Below are 21,369 nucleotides of genomic sequence, written 5' to 3'. Positions count from 1 at the left end.
GTTTAATGGTATAACGTTATAACGTATTACGTTATAGAGCATAACGTTATATCGTATAACGTTATAACGTATTACGTTATATGGTATAACGTAATAACGTATTACGTTATATAGTATTACGTAATGTGGTATAACGTTATAATGTATTACGTTATATAGTATATTGATATAGGGTATAACGTTATAACGTATTACGTTATATGGTGTAACGTTATAAGGTGTTACGTTATGTAGTACAAGGTTATAATGTATAACGTTATAACGTATTACGATATATGGTTTAACGTTATAACGTAATACGTTATATAGTATAACGTTATAACGTATTACGTTATATGGTATAACGTTGTATGGTAGAACGTTATAACGTAATACCTTAGATAGTATAACGTTATATGGTATAACGTTATAACGTATTACGTTATATGGTATAACGTTATAACGTAATACGTTATATGGTATAACGTTATAACGTATTACGTTATATGGTATAACGTTATAACGTATTACGTTATGTAGTACAACGTTATAAGGTATGACGTAATACGTTATATGGTACAACGTTATAACGTATAACGTTATATGGTATAACGTTATATGGTATAGGGTTATAACGTAATACGTTATATGGTATAACGTTATAACATAAGACGTTATATAGTATAACGTTATATGGTATAACGTTACAACGTAATACGTTATATGGTATAACGTTATAACGTAATACGTTATATAGTATAACGTTATATGGTGTAAAGTAATATGGTATAACGTTATAACGTAGGACGTTATATAGTGTAACGTTATATGGTATAACGTTACAACGTAATACGTTATATGGTATAACGTTATAACGTAAGACGTTATATGGTATAACGTTATAACGTAATGCGTTATATGGTATAACGTTATAACGAAGTACCTTATATGGAATAATGTTAGAACGTAATACGTTATATGGTATAACGTTATAACGTAATACGTTATATGGTATAACGTTGTAACGTATTACGTTAAATAGTATAACGTTATATGGTATAAGGTTATAACGCTCTACGTTATATAGTATAACGTTATATGGTATAACGTTATAACGTAAGACGTTATATAGTATAACGTTATAACGAAGTACCTTATATGGAATAATGTTAGAACGTAATACGTTATATTTTATAACGTCATAACGTATTACGTTATATAGTATAACGTTATATGGTATAACTATATAACGTAATACGTTATATAGTATAACGTTATATGGTAAAACGTTATAACGTAATACGTTATATGGTATAACGTTGTAACGTATTACGTTAAATAGTATAACGTTATGTGGTATAACTATATAACGTAATACGTTATGTAGCATTACGTTATATGGTATAACGTTATAACGTAATACGTTATGTGATATAACGCTATAACGTATTACGTTATGTAGTATAACGTTATATGATATAACGTTACAACGTATTACGTTATATAGTATAACGTTATATGGTATAACGTTATATGGTATACCGTTATAACGCAATACGTAATATGGTATAACGTTATAACGTAAGACGTTATATAGTATAGCGTTATATGGTATAACGTTATAACGTAATACGTTATATGGTATAACGTTATAAAGTAATGCGTTATATGGTACAACGTTATAATGTAATACGTTATGTGGTATAACGTTATATGGTATAACTATATAACGTAATACGTTATATAGTATAACGTTATATGGTATAACGTTACAACGTAATGCGTTATATGGTATAACGTAATAACGTATTACGTTACATAGTATAACGTTAAATGGCATAACGTTATATGGTATAACGTTATAACGTAATACGTTATATGTTATAACGTTATAACGTAATACGTTATATGGTATAACGTTATAACGTATTACGTTATATAGTACAACGTTATATGGTATAACGTTATATGGTATAACGTTATAACGTAATAAGTTATATAGTATAACGTTATAACGTAATATGTTCAATGGTATAACGTTATAACACAATACGTTATATGGTATAACGTTATAACGTAATACGTTATATGTTATAACGTTATAACGTAATAGGTTATATGGTATAACGTTATAACGTATTACGTTATATAGTACAACGTTATATGGTATAACGTTATATGGTATAACGTTATAACGTAATAAGTTATATAGTATAACGTTATAACGTAATATGTTCAATGGTATAACGTTATAACACAATACGTTATATGGTATAACGTTATAGCGTAATACGTTATATGTTATAACGTTATAACGTAATACGTTATATGGTATAATGTTATAACGTATTACGTTATATAGTACAACGTTATATGGTATAACGTTATATGGTATAACGTTATAACGTAATAAGTTATATAGTATAACGTTATAACGTATTACGTTATATGGTATAACGTAATAACGTATTACGTTATATAGTATTACGTAATGTGGTATAACGTTATAATGTATTACGTTATATAGTATATTGATATAGGGTATAACGTTATAACGTATTACGTTATATGGTGTAACGTTATAAGGTGTTACGTTATGTAGTACAAGGTTATAATGTATAACGTTATAACGTATTACGATATATGGTTTAACGTTATAACGTAATACGTTATATAGTATAACGTTATAACGTATTACGTTATATGGTATAACGTTGTATGGTATAACGTTATAACGTAATACCTTAGATAGTATAACGTTATATGGTATAACGTTAAAACGTATTACGTTATATGGTATAACGTTATAACGTAATACGTTATATGGTATAACGTTATAACGTATTACGTTATATGGTATAACGTTATAACGTAATACGTTATGTAGTACAACGTTATAAGGTATGACGTAATACGTTATATGGTACAATGTTATAACGTATAACGTTATATGGTATAACGTTATATGGTATAGGGTTATAACGTAATACGTTATATAGTATAACGTTATAACGTATTACGTTATATGGTACAACGTTATAACGTATTACGTTATATGGTATAACGTTATAACGCAATACGTAATATGGTATAACGTTATAACGTAAGACGTTATATAGTATAACGTTATATGGTATAACGTTATAACGTAATATGTTATATGGTATAACGTTATAACGTATTACGTTATAGAGCATAACGTTATATCGTATAACGTTATAACGTAATACGGTATATGGTATTACGTACTAACGTATTACGTTACGTAATATAACGGTATACTGTATAACGTTATAGCGTATTTCGTTATATGGTATAACATTAAATGGTATAACGTTATAACGTAATACGGTATATGGCATAACGTTATAGCGAATTACGTTATATCGTATAAAGTTATAACGTATTACCTTATATAGTATAACGTTATATGGTATAACGTTATTTGTTAAAACGTTATAACGTAATTCGTTTAATGGTATAACGTTATAACGTATTACGTTATAGAGCATAACGTTATATCGTATAACGTTATAACGTATTACGTTATATGGTATAACGTAATAACTTATTACGTTATATAGTATTACGTAATGTGGTATAACGTTATAATGTATTACGTTATATAGTATATTGATATAGGGTATAACGTTATAACGTATTACGTTATATGGTGTAACGTTATAAGGTGTTACGTTATGTAGTACAAGGTTATAATGTATAACGTTATAACGTATTACGATATATGGTTTAACGTTATAACGTAATACGTTATATAGTATAACGTTATAACGTATTACGTTATATGGTACAACGTTATAACGTATTACGTTATATGGTATAACGTTATAACGCAATACGTAATATGGTATAACGTTATAACGTAAGACGTTATATAGTATAACGTTATATGGTATAACGTTATAACGTAATACGTTATATGGTATAACGTTATAACGTAAGACGTTATATAGTATAACGTTATATGGTATAACGTTACAACGTAATACGTTATATGGTATAACGTTATAACGTAATACGTTATATAGTATAACGTTATATGGTGTAAAGTAATATGGTATAACGTTATAACGTAGGACGTTATATAGTGTAACGTTATATGGTATAACGTTACAACGTAATACGTTATATGGTATAACGTTATAACGTAAGACGTTATATGGTATAACGTTATAACGTAATGCGTTATATGGTATAACGTTATAACGAAGTACCTTATATGGAATAATGTTAGAACGTAATACGTTATATGGTATAACGTTATAACGTAATACGTTATATGGTATAACGTTGTAACGTATTACGTTAAATAGTATAACGTTATATGGTATAAGGTTATAACGCACTACGTTATATAGTATAACGTTATATGGTATAACGTTATAACGTAAGACGTTATATAGTATAACGTTATAACGAAGTACCTTATATGGAATAATGTTAGAACGTAATACGTTATATTTTATAACGTTATAACGTAATACGTTATATGGTATAACGTTGTAACGTATTACGTTAAATAGTATAACGTTATGTGGTATAACTATATAACGTAATACGTTATGTAGCATTACGTTATATGGTATAACGTTATAACGTAATACGTTATGTGATATAACGCTATAACGTATTACGTTATGTAGTATCAACGTTATATGGTACAACGTTACAACGTATTACGTTATATAGTATAACGTTATATGGTATAACGTTATATGGTATACCGTTATAACGCAATACGTATTATGGTATAACGTTATAACGTAAGACGTTATATAGTATAGCGTTATATGGTATAACGTTAGAACGTAATACGTTATATGGTACAACGTTTTAAAGTAATGCGTTATATGGTACAACGTTATAATGTAATACGTTATGTGGTATAACGTTATATGGTATAACTATATAACGTAATACGTTATATAGTATAACGTTATATGGTATAACGTTATAACGAAGTACCTTATATGGAATAATGTTAGAACGTAATACGTTATATGGTATAACGTTATAACGTAATACGTTATATGGTATAACGTTGTAACGTATTACGTTAAATAGTATAACGTTATATGGTATAAGGTTATAACGCACTACGTTATATAGTATAACGTTATATGGTATAACGTTATAACGTAAGACGTTATATAGTATAACGTTATAACGAAGTACCTTATATGGAATAATGTTAGAACGTAATACGTTATATTTTATAACGTCATAACGTATTACGTTATATAGTATAACGTTATATGGTATAACTATATAACGTAATACGTTATATAGTATAACGTTATATGGTATAACGTTATAACGTAATACGTTATATGGTATAACGTTGTAACGTATTACGTTAAATAGTATAACGTTATGTGGTATAACTATATAACGTAATACGTTATGTAGCATTACGTTATATGGTATAACGTTATAACGTAATACGTTATGTGGTATAACGCTATAACGTATTACGTTATGTAGTATAACGTTATATGGTATAACGTTACAACGTATTACGTTATATAGTATAACGTTATATGGTATAACGTTATATGGTATACCTTTATAACGCAATACGAAATATGGTATAACGTTATAACGTAAGACGTTATATAGTATAGCGTTATATGGTATAACGTTATAACGTAATACGTTATATGGTATAACGTTATAAAGTAATGCGTTATATGGTACAACGTTATAATGTAATACGTTATGTGGTATAACGTTATATGGTATAACTATATAACGTAATACGTTATATAGTATAACGTTATATGGTATAACGTTACAACGTAATGCGTTATATGGTATAACGTAATAACGTATTACGTTACATAGTATAACGTTAAATGGCATAACGTTATATGGTATAACGTTATAACGTAATACGTTATATGTTATAACGTTATAACGTAATACGTTATATGGTATAACGTTATAACGTATTACGTTATATAGTACAACGTTATATGGTATAACGTTATATGGCATAACGTTATAGCGAATTACGTTATATCGTATAAGGTTATAACGTATTACCTTATATAGTATAACGTTATATGGTATAACGTTATTTGTTAAAACGTTATAACGTAATTCGTTTAATGGTATAATGTTATAACGTATTACGTTATAGAGCATAACGTTATATCGTATAACGTTATAACGTATTACGTTATATGGTATAACGTAATAACGTATTACGTTATATAGTATTACGTAATGTGGTATAACGTTATAATGTATTACGTTATATAGTATATTGATATAGGGTATAACGTTATAACGTATTACGTTATATGGTGTAACGTTATAAGGTGTTACGTTATGTAGTACAAGGTTATAATGTATAACGTTATAACGTATTACGATATATGGTTTAACGTTATAACGTAATACGTTATATAGTATAACGTTATAACGTATTACGTTATATGGTATAACGTTGTATGGTAGAACGTTATAACGTAATACCTTAGATAGTATAACGTTATATGGTATAACGTTATAACGTATTACGTTATATGGTATAACGTTATAACGTAATACGTTATATGGTATAACGTTATAACGTATTACGTTATATGGTATAACGTTATAACGTATTACGTTATGTAGTACAACGTTATAAGGTATGACGTAATACGTTATATGGTACAACGTTATAACGTATAACGTTATATGGTATAACGTTATATGGTATAGGGTTATAACGTAATACGTTATATGGTATAACGTTATAACATAAGACGTTATATAGTATAACGTTATATGGTATAACGTTACAACGTAATACGTTATATGGTATAACGTTATAACGTAATACGTTATATAGTATAACGTTATATGGTGTAAAGTAATATGGTATAACGTTATAACGTAGGACGTTATATAGTGTAACGTTATATGGTATAACGTTACAACGTAATACGTTATATGGTATAACGTTATAACGTAAGACGTTATATGGTATAACGTTATAACGTAATGCGTTATATGGTATAACGTTATAACGAAGTACCTTATATGGAATAATGTTAGAACGTAATACGTTATATGGTATAACGTTATAACGTAATACGTTATATGGTATAACGTTGTAACGTATTACGTTAAATAGTATAACGTTATATGGTATAAGGTTATAACGCACTACGTTATATAGTATAACGTTATATGGTATAACGTTATAACGTAAGACGTTATATAGTATAACGTTATAACGAAGTACCTTATATGGAATAATGTTAGAACGTAATACGTTATATTTTATAACGTCATAACGTATTACGTTATATAGTATAACGTTATATGGTATAACTATATAACGTAATACGTTATATAGTATAACGTTATATGGTAAAACGTTATAACGTAATACGTTATATGGTATAACGTTGTAACGTATTACGTTAAATAGTATAACGTTATGTGGTATAACTATATAACGTAATACGTTATGTAGCATTACGTTATATGGTATAACGTTATAACGTAATACGTTATGTGATATAACGCTATAACGTATTACGTTATGTAGTATAACGTTATATGATATAACGTTACAACGTATTACGTTATATAGTATAACGTTATATGGTATAACGTTATATGGTATACCGTTATAACGCAATACGTAATATGGTATAACGTTATAACGTAAGACGTTATATAGTATAGCGTTATATGGTATAACGTTATAACGTAATACGTTATATGGTATAACGTTATAAAGTAATGCGTTATATGGTACAACGTTATAATGTAATACGTTATGTGGTATAACGTTATATGGTATAACTATATAACGTAATACGTTATATAGTATAACGTTATATGGTATAACGTTACAACGTAATGCGTTATATGGTATAACGTAATAACGTATTACGTTACATAGTATAACGTTAAATGGCATAACGTTATATGGTATAACGTTATAACGTAATACGTTATATGTTATAACGTTATAACGTAATACGTTTTATGGTATAACGTTATAACGTATTACGTTATATAGTACAACGTTATATGGTATAACGTTATATGGTATAACGTTATAACGTAATAAGTTATATAGTATAACGTTATAACGTAATATGTTCAATGGTATAACGTTATAACACAATACGTTATATGGTATAACGTTATAACGTAATACGTTATATGTTATAACGTTATAACGTAATAGGTTATATGGTATAACGTTATAACGTATTACGTTATATAGTACAACGTTATATGGTATAACGTTATATGGTATAACGTTATAACGTAATAAGTTATATAGTATAACGTTATAACGTAATATGTTCAATGGTATAACGTTATAACACAATACGTTATATGGTATAACGTTATAGCGTAATACGTTATATGTTATAACGTTATAACGTAATACGTTATATGGTATAATGTTATAACGTATTACGTTATATAGTACAACGTTATATGGTATAACGTTATATGGTATAACGTTATAACGTAATAAGTTATATAGTATAACGTTATAACGTATTACGTTATATGGTATAACGTAATAACGTATTACGTTATATAGTATTACGTAATGTGGTATAACGTTATAATGTATTACGTTATATAGTATATTGATATAGGGTATAACGTTATAACGTATTACGTTATATGGTGTAACGTTATAAGGTGTTACGTTATGTAGTACAAGGTTATAATGTATAACGTTATAACGTATTACGATATATGGTTTAACGTTATAACGTAATACGTTATATAGTATAACGTTATAACGTATTACGTTATATGGTATAACGTTGTATGGTATAACGTTATAACGTAATACCTTAGATAGTATAACGTTATATGGTATAACGTTAAAACGTATTACGTTATATGGTATAACGTTATAACGTAATACGTTATATGGTATAACGTTATAACGTATTACGTTATATGGTATAACGTTATAACGTAATACGTTATGTAGTACAACGTTATAAGGTATGACGTAATACGTTATATGGTACAATGTTATAACGTATAACGTTATATGGTATAACGTTATATGGTATAGGGTTATAACGTAATACGTTATATAGTATAACGTTATAACGTATTACGTTATATGGTACAACGTTATAACGTATTACGTTATATGGTATAACGTTATAACGCAATACGTAATATGGTATAACGTTATAACGTAAGACGTTATATAGTATAACGTTATATGGTATAACGTTATAACGTAATATGTTATATGGTATAACGTTATAACGTATTACGTTATAGAGCATAACGTTATATCGTATAACGTTATAACGTAATACGGTATATGGTATTACGTACTAACGTATTACGTTACGTAATATAACGGTATACTGTATAACGTTATAGCGTATTTCGTTATATGGTATAACATTAAATGGTATAACGTTATAACGTAATACGGTATATGGCATAACGTTATAGCGAATTACGTTATATCGTATAAAGTTATAACGTATTACCTTATATAGTATAACGTTATATGGTATAACGTTATTTGTTAAAACGTTATAACGTAATTCGTTTAATGGTATAACGTTATAACGTATTACGTTATAGAGCATAACGTTATATCGTATAACGTTATAACGTATTACGTTATATGGTATAACGTAATAACTTATTACGTTATATAGTATTACGTAATGTGGTATAACGTTATAATGTATTACGTTATATAGTATATTGATATAGGGTATAACGTTATAACGTATTACGTTATATGGTGTAACGTTATAAGGTGTTACGTTATGTAGTACAAGGTTATAATGTATAACGTTATAACGTATTACGATATATGGTTTAACGTTATAACGTAATACGTTATATAGTATAACGTTATAACGTATTACGTTATATGGTATAACGTTGTATGGTATAACGTTATAACGTAATACCTTAGATAGTATAACGTTATATGGTATAACGTTATAACGTATAACGTTATATGGTATAACGTTATATGGTATAGGGTTATAACGTAATACGTTATATAGTATAACGTTATAACGTAATACGTTATATGGTATAACGTTATAACGTAAGACGTTATATAGTATAACGTTATATGGTATAACGTTACAACGTAATACGTTATATTGTATAACGTTATAACGTAATACGTTATATAGTATAACGTTATATGGTGTAAAGTAATATGGTATAACGTTATAACGTAGGACGTTATATAGTGTAACGTTATATGGTATAACGTTACAACGTAATACGTTATATGGTATAACGTTATAACGTAAGACGTTATATGGTATAACGTTATAACGTAATGCGTTATATGGTATAACGTTATAACGAAGTACCTTATATGGAATAATGTTAGAACGTAATACGTTATATGGTATAACGTTATAACGTAATACGTTATATGGTATAACGTTGTAACGTATTACGTTAAATAGTATAACGTTATATGGTATAAGGTTATAACGCACTACGTTATATAGTATAACGTTATATGGTATAACGTTATATGGTATAACGTTATAACGTAAGACGTTATATAGTATAACGTTATAACGAAGTACCTTATATGGAATAATGTTAGAACGTAATACGTTATATTTTATAACGTCATAACGTATTACGTTATATAGTATAACGTTATATGGTATAACTATATAACGTAATACGTTATATAGTATAACGTTATATGGTATAACGTTATAACGTAATACGTTATATGGTATAACGTTGTAACGTATTACGTTAAATAGTATAACGTTATGTGGTATAACTATATAACGTAATACGTTATGTAGCATTACGTTATATGGTATAACGTTATAACGTAATACGTTATGTGATATAACGCTATAACGTATTACGTTATGTAGTATAACGTTATATGGTATAACGTTACAACGTATTACGTTATATAGTATAACGTTATATGGTATAACGTTATATGGTATACCGTTATAACGCAATACGTAATATGGTATAACGTTATAACGTAAGACGTTATATAGTATAGCGTTATATGGTATAACGTTATAACGTAATACGTTATATGGTATAACGTTATAAAGTAATGCGTTATATGGTACAACGTTATAATGTAATACGTTATGTGGTATAACGTTATATGGTATAACTATATAACGTAATACGTTAAGTAGTATAACGTTATATGGTATAACGTTACAACGTAATGCGTTATATGGTATAACGTAATAACGTATTACGTTACATAGTATAACGTTAAATGGCATAACGTTATATGGTATAACGTTATAACGTAATACGTTATATGTTATAACGTTATAACGTAATACGTTATATGGTATAACGTTATAACGTATTACGTTATATAGTATAACGTTATATGGTATAACTATATAACGTAATACGTTATGTAGCATTACGTTATATGGTATAACGTTATAACGTATTACGTTAAATAGTATGACGTAATATGGTATAACGTTATAACGTAAGACGTTATATAGTATAACGTTGTATGGTATAACGTTATGACGTATTACATTATATGGTATAGCGATGTAACGTACTACGTTATATAGCACAACGTTATATGTTATAACGTCATAACGTCTTACGTTATATGGTATAACGTTACAACGTAATACACTGTATGGTACAACGATACAACGTATTACGTTATATAGTATAACGTTATATGGTATAACGTTATATGGTATAACGTTATAACGCAATACGTAATATGGTATAACGTTATATCGTAAGACGTTATATAGTATAACGTTATATGGTATAACGTTATAAAGTAATACGTTATATGGTATAACTTTATACGTAATGCGTTATATGGTATAACGTTATAACGTAATACGTTATGTGGTATAACGTTATAACGTATTACGTTATGTAGTATAACGTTATATGGCATAAAGTTATAACGTATTACGTTATATGGTATAACGTTATAACATAATACGTTATATGGTATAACGTTATATGGTATAACGTTACAACGTAATACGTTATATGTTATTACGTAATAACGTATTACGTTATATAGTATAACGTAATGTGGTATAACGTTATAATGTATTACGTTATATAGTATATTGATATAGGGTATAACGTTATAACGTGTTACGTTATATTGTATAACGTTATATGGTGTAACGTAATATGGTATAACGTTATCATGTAAGACTTTATATAGTATAACGTTATATGGTATAACGTTACAACGTAATACGTTATATGGTATAACGTTATAACGTAATACGTTATATGGTATAACGTTATAACGTAATGCGTTATACGGTATAACGTTATAACGTATTACGTTATATGGTATAACGGTATAACGTAATACGTTATATAGTATAACGTTATATGGTATAACGTTATAACGTATTACGTTATATGGTATAACGTTATAACGTATTACGTTATATGGTATAACGTTAGAACGTATTACGTTATATGGTAGAACGTTATAACGTAATACGTTATATAGTATAACGTTATGTGGTATAACGTTATAACGTATTACGTTATGTAGTACAACGTTATAAGGTATAACGTTATAACGTAATACGCTATATGGTATATCGTTATAACGTATTACGTTGTATGGTATAACGTTATAACGTAATACGTTATATGGTATTCCGTTATATGGTATAACGTTATAACGTAATACGTTATATAGTATAACGTTATATGGTACATCGTTATAACGTATTACGTTATATGGTATAACGTTATAACGTATTACGTTATATGGTATAACGTTATAACGTATTACGTTATATGTTACAGCGTTATAACGTATTACGTTATATGGTATAACGTTATATGGTATAACGTCATAATGTATTACGTTATATGGTATAAGGTTATAACGTAATACGTTATATAGTATAACGTTATATGGTATAACGTTATAACGTATTACGTTATATGGTATAACGTTATATGGTATAATGTTATAACGTAATACGTTATATGGTATAACGTTATAACGTAATACGTTATATGTTATAACGTTATATGGTATAACGTTATAACGTATTACGTTATATGGTATAACGTTATAACGTATTACGTTATATGGTACAACGTTATAACGTATTACGTTATATGGTATAACGTTATAACGTAATACGTTATATAGTATAACGTTATATGGTACATCGTTATAACGTATTACGTTATATGGTATAACGTTATAACGTATTACGTTATATGGTATAACGTTATAACGTATTACGTTATATGTTACAGCGTTATAACGTATTACGTTATATGGTATAACGTTATATGGTATAACGTTATAACGTATTGCGTTATATGGTATAACGTTATAACGTAATACGTTATATGGTATAATGTTATAACGTAATACGTTATATGGTATAACGTTATAACGTATTACGTTATATGGTATAACGTTATAACGTATTACGTTATATGTTACAGCGTTATAACGTATTACGTTATATGGTATAACGTTATATGGTATAACGTTATAACGTATTACGTTGTATGGTATAACGTTATATGGTATAATGTTATAACGTAATACGTTATATGGTATAACGTTATAACGTAATACGTTATATGTTATAACGTTATATGGTATAACGTTATAACATATTACGTTATATGGTATAACGGTATAACGTAATACGTTATATAGTATAACGTTATATGGTACATCGTTATAACGTATTACGTTATATGGTATAACGTTATAACGTATTACGTTATATGGTATAACGTTATAACGTATTACGTTATATGTTACAGCGTTATAACGTATTACGTTATATGGTATAACGTTATATGGTATAACGTTATAACGTATTGCGTTATATGGTATAAGGTTATATGGTATAACGTTATAACGTATTGCGTTATATGGTATAAGGTTATAACGTAATATGTTATATAGTATAACGTTATATGGTATAACGTTTTGACGTATTACGTTATATGGTATAACGTTATATGGTATAACGTTATAACGTAATACGTTATATGGTATAACGTTATAACGTATTACGTTATATGGTATAACGTTATAACGTAATACGTTATATGGTACAACGTTATAACATATTACGTTATATAGTATAACGTTATATGGTATAACTATATAACGTATTACGTTATATGGTATAACGTTATATGGTATAACGTTATAACGTAATACGTTATATGGTATAACGTTATATGGTATAACGTTATAACGTATTACGTTATACGGTATAACATTATAACGTAATACGTTATATAGTATAACGTTATATGCTATAACGTTATAACGTATTACGTTATATGGTATAACGTTATAACGTAATACGTTATATAGTATAACGTTATATGGTATAACTATATAACGTATTACGTTATATGGTATAACGTTATATGGTATAACGTTATAACGTAATACGTTATATGGTATAACGTTATATGGTATAACGTTATAACGTATTACGTTATATGGTATAACGTTATAACGTAATACGTTATATGGTACAACGTTATAACCCATTACGTTATATGGCATAACGTTATATGGTATAACGTTATAACGTAATACGTTATATAGTATAACGTTATATGGTATAACGTTATAACGTATTACGTTATATGGTATTACGTTATATGGTATAACGTTAGAACGTATTACGTTATATGCTATAACGTTATAACGTAATACGTTATATAGTATAACGTTATATGGTATAACGTTATAACGTATTACGTTATGTAGTACAACGTTATAAGGTATAACGTTATAACGTAATGCGTTGTATGGTATAACGTTATAACGTATTACGTTATATGGTATAACGTTATATGGTATAACGTTATAACGTAATACGTTATATGGTATAACGTTATAACGTAATACGTTATATGGTATAACGTTATAACGTATTACGTTATATGGTATAACGTTATATGGTATAATGTTATAACGTAATACGTTATATGGTATAACGTTATAACGTAATACGTTATATGTTATAACGTTATATGGTATAACGTTATAACATATTACGTTATATGGTATAACGGTATAACGTAATACGTTATATAGTATAACGTTATATGGTACATCGTTATAACGTATTACGTTATATGGTATAACGTTATAACGTATTACGTTATATGGTATAACGTTATAACGTATTACGTTATATGTTACAGCGTTATAACGTATTACGTTATATGGTATAACGTTATATGGTATAACGTTATAACGTATTGCGTTATATGGTATAAGGTTATATGGTATAACGTTATAACGTATTGCGTTATATGGTATAAGGTTATAACGTAATATGTTATATAGTATAACGTTATATGGTATAACGTTTTGACGTATTACGTTATATGGTATAACGTTATATGGTATAACGTTATAACGTAATACGTTATATGGTATAACGTTATAACGTATTACGTTATATGGTATAACGTTATAACGTAATACGTTATATGGTACAACGTTATAACATATTACGTTATATAGTATAACGTTATATGGTATAACTATATAACGTATTACGTTATATGGTATAACGTTATATGGTATAACGTTATAACGTAATACGTTATATGGTATAACGTTATATGGTATAACGTTATAACGTATTACGTTATACGGTATAACATTATAACGTAATACGTTATATAGTATAACGTTATATGCTATAACGTTATAACGTATTACGTTATATGGTATAACGTTATAACGTAATACGTTATATAGTATAACGTTATATGGTATAACTATATAACGTATTACGTTATATGGTATAACGTTATATGGTATAACGTTATAACGTAATACGTTATATGGTACAACGTTATAACCCATTACGTTATATGGCATAACGTTATATGGTATAACGTTATAACGTAATACGTTATATAGTATAACGTTATATGGTATAACGTTATAACGTATTACGTTATATGGTATTACGTTATATGGTATAACGTTAGAACGTATTACGTTATATGCTATAACGTTATAACGTAATACGTTATATAGTATAACGTTATATGGTATAACGTTATAACGTATTACGTTATGTAGTACAACGTTATAAGGTATAACGTTATAACGTAATGCGTTGTATGGTATAACGTTATAACGTATTACGTTATATGGTATAACGTTATATGGTATAACGTTATAACGTAATACGTTATATGGTATAACGTTATAACGTAATACGTTATATGGTATAACGTTATAACGTATTACGTTATATGGTATAACGTTATATGGTATAATGTTATAACGTAATACGTTATATGGTATAACGTTATAACGTAATACGTTATATGTTATAACGTTATATGGTATAACGTTATAACATATTACGTTATATGGTATAACGGTATAACGTAATACGTTATATAGTATAACGTTATATGGTACATCGTTATAACGTATTACGTTATATGGTATAACGTTATAACGTATTACGTTATATGGTATAACGTTATAACGTATTACGTTATATGTTACAGCGTTATAACGTATTACGTTATATGGTATAACGTTATATGGTATAACGTTATAACGTATTGCGTTATATGGTATAAGGTTATATGGTATAACGTTATAACGTATTGCGTTATATGGTATAAGGTTATAACGTAATATGTTATATAGTATAACGTTATATGGTATAACGTTTTGACGTATTACGTTATATGGTATAACGTTATATGGTATAACGTTATAACGTAATACGTTATATGGTATAACGTTATAACGTATTACGTTATATGGTATAACGTTATAACGTAATACGTTATATGGTACAACGTTATAACATATTACGTTATATAGTATAACGTTATATGGTATAACTATATAACGTATTACGTTATATGGTATAACGTTATATGGTATAACGTTATAACGTAATACGTTATATGGTATAACGTTATATGGTATAACGTTATAACGTATTACGTTATACGGTATAACATTATAACGTAATACGTTATATAGTATAACGTTATATGCTATAACGTTATAACGTATTACGTTATATGGTATAACGTTATAACGTAATACGTTATATAGTATAACGTTATATGGTATAACTATATAACGTATTACGTTATATGGTATAACGTTATATGGTATAACGTTATAACGTAATACGTTATATGGTATAACGTTATATGGTATAACGTTATAACGTATTACGTTATATGGTATAACGTTATAACGTAATACGTTATATGGTACAACGTTATAACCCATTACGTTATATGGCATAACGTTATATGGTATAACGTTATAACGTAATACGTTATATAGTATAACGTTATATGGTATAACGTTATAACGTATTACGTTATATGGTATTACGTTATATGGTATAACGTTAGAACGTATTACGTTATATGCTATAACGTTATAACGTAATACGTTATATAGTATAACGTTATATGGTATAACGTTATAACGTATTACGTTATGTAGTACAACGTTATAAGGTATAACGTTATAACGTAATGCGTTGTATGGTATAACGTTATAACGTATTACGTTATATGGTATAACGTTATATGGTATAACGTTATAACGTAATACGTTATATGGTATAACGTTATAACGTAATACGTTATATGGTATAACGTTATAACGTATTACGTTATATGGTATAACGTTATAACGTAATACGTTATATTTTATAACGTTATATGGTATAACGTTATAACGTAATACGTTATATAGTATAACGTTATACGGTATAACGTTATTTGTTAAAACGTTATAACGTAATACGTTTAATGGTATAACGTTATAACGTATTACGTTACAGAGCATAACGTTATATCGTATAACGTTATAACGTAATACGTTATATGGTATTACGTACTAACGTATTACGTTACGTAGTATAACGGTATACTGTATAACGTTATAGCGTATTTCGTTATATGGTATAACATTAAATGGTATAACGTTATAACGTAATACGGTATATGGCATAACGTTATAGCGAATTACGTTATATCGTATAAAGTTATAACGTATTACCTTATATAGTATAACGTTATATGGTATAACGTTATTTGTTAAAACGTTATAACGTAATTCGTTTAATGGTATAACGTTATAACGTATTACGTTATAGAGCATAAAGTTATATCGTATAACGTTATAACGTATTACGTTATATGGTATAACGTAATAACGTATTACGTTATATAGTATTACGTAATGTGGTATAACGTTATAATGTATTACGTTATATAGTATATTGATATAGGGTATAACGTTATAACGTATTACGTTATATGGTGTAACGTTATAAGGTGTTACGTTATGTAGTACAAGGTTATAATGTATAACGTTATAACGTATTACGATATATGGTTTAACGTTATAACGTAATACGTTATATAGTATAACGTTATAACGTATTACGTTATATGGTATAACGTTGTATGGTATAACGTTATAACGTAATACCTTAGATAGTATAACGTTATATGGTATAACGTTATAACGTATTACGTTATATGGTATAACGTTATAACGTAATACGTTATATGGTATAACGTTATAACGTATTACGTTATATGGTATAACGTTATAACGTATTACGTTATGTAGTACAACGTTATAAGGTATGACGTAATGCGTTATATGGTACAACGTTATAACGTATAACGTTATATGGTATAACGTTATATCGTAAGACGTTATATAGTATAACGTTATATGGTATAACGTTATAAAGTAATACGTTATATGGTATAACTTTATACGTAATGCGTTATGTGGTATAACGTTATAACGTAATACGTTATGTGGTATAACGTTATAACGTATTACGTTATGTAGTATAACGTTATATGGCATAAAGTTATAACGTATTACGTTATATGGTATAACGTTATAACATAATACGTTATATGGTATAACGTTATATGGTATAACGTTACAACGTAATACGTTATATGTTATAACGTAATAACGTATTACGTTATATAGTATAACGTAATGTGGTATAACGTTATAATGTATTACGTTATATAGTATATTGATATAGGGTATAACGTTATAACGTGTTACGTTATATTGTATAACGTCATATGGTGTAACGTAATATGGTATAACGTTATCATGTAAGACTTTATATAGTATAACGTTATATGGTATAACGTTACAACGTAATACGTTATATGGTATAACGTTATAACGTAATACGTTATATGGTATAACGTTATAACGTAATGCGTTATATGGTATAACGGTATAACGTAATACGTTATATAGTATAACGTTATATGGTATAACGTTATAACGTATTACGTTATATGGTATAACGTTATAACGTATTACGTTATATGGTATAACGTTAGAACGTATTACGTTATATGGTAGAACGTTATAACGTAATACGTTATATAGTATAACGTTTTGTGGTATAACGTTATAACGTATTACGTTATGTAGTACAACGTTATAAGGTATAACGTTATAACGTAATACGTTATATGGTATAACGTTATAACGTATTACGTTATATGGTACAACGTTATAACGTATTACGTTATATGGTATAACGGTATAACGTAATACGTTATATAGTATAACGTTATATTGTATAACGTTATAACGTATTACGTTATATGGTATAACGTTATAACGTATTACGTTATATGGTATAACGTTAGAACGTATTACGTTATATGGTAGAACGTTATAACGTAATACGTTATATAGTATAACGTTATGTGGTATAACGTTATAACGTATTACGTTATGTAGTACAACGTTATAAGGTATAACGTTATAACGTAATACGTTATATGGTATATCGTTATAACGTATTACGTTGTATGGTATAACGTTATAACGTAATACGTTATATGGTATACCGTTATATGGTATAACGTTATAACGTAATACGTTATATAGTATAACGTTATATGGTACATCGTTATAACGTATTACGTTATATGGTATAACGTTATAACGCATTACGTTATATGGTATAACGTTATAACGTATTACGTTATATGTTACTGCGTTATAACGTATTACGTTATATGGTATAACGTTATATGGTATAACGTCATAATGTATTACGTTATATGGTATAAGGTTATAACGTAATACGTTATATAGTATAACGTTATATGGTATAACGTTATAACGTATTACGTTATATGGTATAACGTTATATGGTATAATGTTATAACGTAATACGTTATATGGTATAACGTTATAACGTACTACGTTATATGTTATAACGTTATATGGTATAACGTTATAACGTATTACGTTATATGGTATAACGTTATAAAGTATTACGTTATATGGTACAACGTTATAACGTATTACGTTATATGGTATAACGTTATAACGTAATACGTTATATAGTATAACGTTATATGGTACATCGTTATAACGTATTACGTTATATGGTATATCGTTATAACGTATTACGTTGTATGGTATAACGTTATAACGTAATACGTTATATGGTATACCGTTATATGGTATAACGTTATAACGTAATACGTTATATAGTATAACGTTATATGGTACATCGTTATAACGTATTACGTTATATGGTATAACGTTATAACGTATTACGTTATATGGTATAACGTTATAACGTATTACGTTATATGTTACAGCGTTATAACGTATTACGTTATATGGTATAACGTTATATGGTATAACGTCATAATGTATTACGTTATATGGTATAAGGTTATAACGTAATACGTTATATAGTATAACGTTATATGGTACAACGTTATAACGTATTACGTTATATGGTATAACGTTATAACGTAATACGTTATATAGTATAACGTTATATGGTACATCGTTATAACGTATTACGTTATATGGTATAACGTTATAACGTATTACGTTATATGGTATAACGTTATAACGTATTACGTTATATGTTACAGCGTTATAACGTATTACGTTATATGGTATAACGTTATATGGTATAACGTTATAACGTATTGCGTTATATGGTATAACGTTATAACGTAATACGTTATATGGTATAACGTTATAACGTAATACGTTATATGGTATAACGTTATAACGTATTACGTTATATGGTATAACGTTATAACGTATTACGTTATATGTTACAGCGTTATAGCGTATTACGTTATATGGTATAACGTTATATGGTATAACGTTATAACGTATTACGTTATATGGTATAACGTTATATGGTATAATGTTATAACGTAATACGTTATATGGTATAACGTTATAACGTAATACGTTATATAGTATAACGCTATATAGTACATCGTTATAACGTATTACGTTATATGGTATAACGTTAT

The sequence above is a fragment of the Bombus flavifrons genome, chromosome 1 (genome assembly GCF_040668555.2).
Source record: "Bombus flavifrons isolate JBK064 chromosome 1, iyBomFlav1_principal, whole genome shotgun sequence".
Classification (NCBI taxonomy): Eukaryota; Metazoa; Arthropoda; class Insecta; order Hymenoptera; family Apidae; genus Bombus; species Bombus flavifrons.
Note: the sequence above shows the minus strand (reverse complement) of the source record.